Genomic DNA, 415 nt, shown 5'->3' with positions numbered 1-415 from the left:
CCGATAGAATAAGTACTAGGCTTACATAAGAATAAGTCCTGGGGTCGATTTTCTCGACTAAAGGCGGTGCTCCAGCATGGCCGCAGTCAAATGACTGAAACAAGTAAAAGAGTAAAAGAGTAAATATATATATACAAACACATCTACATACATATATTATATGTACATACAAACACATTTACATACATACATACATACATACATACATGCATAGATAAACATTTATACACTCACTCATTCTGAAGTCACAGTTAGGTGGTTACTTAAATATACAGGGGCACGCACGCGCGCGCACACACACACACACACAAGCACACACAAATATGCACTCATACATACATATACATACAAATGTACGTACATACGTACACACACATGCACACAAACATACATATATACGAACACACACACAATA

This window comes from Octopus bimaculoides, chromosome 28 (assembly GCF_001194135.2).
Source record: "Octopus bimaculoides isolate UCB-OBI-ISO-001 chromosome 28, ASM119413v2, whole genome shotgun sequence".
NCBI classification, from domain to species: Eukaryota; Metazoa; Mollusca; class Cephalopoda; order Octopoda; family Octopodidae; genus Octopus; species Octopus bimaculoides.
This window is presented reverse-complemented; position numbering follows the sequence as displayed.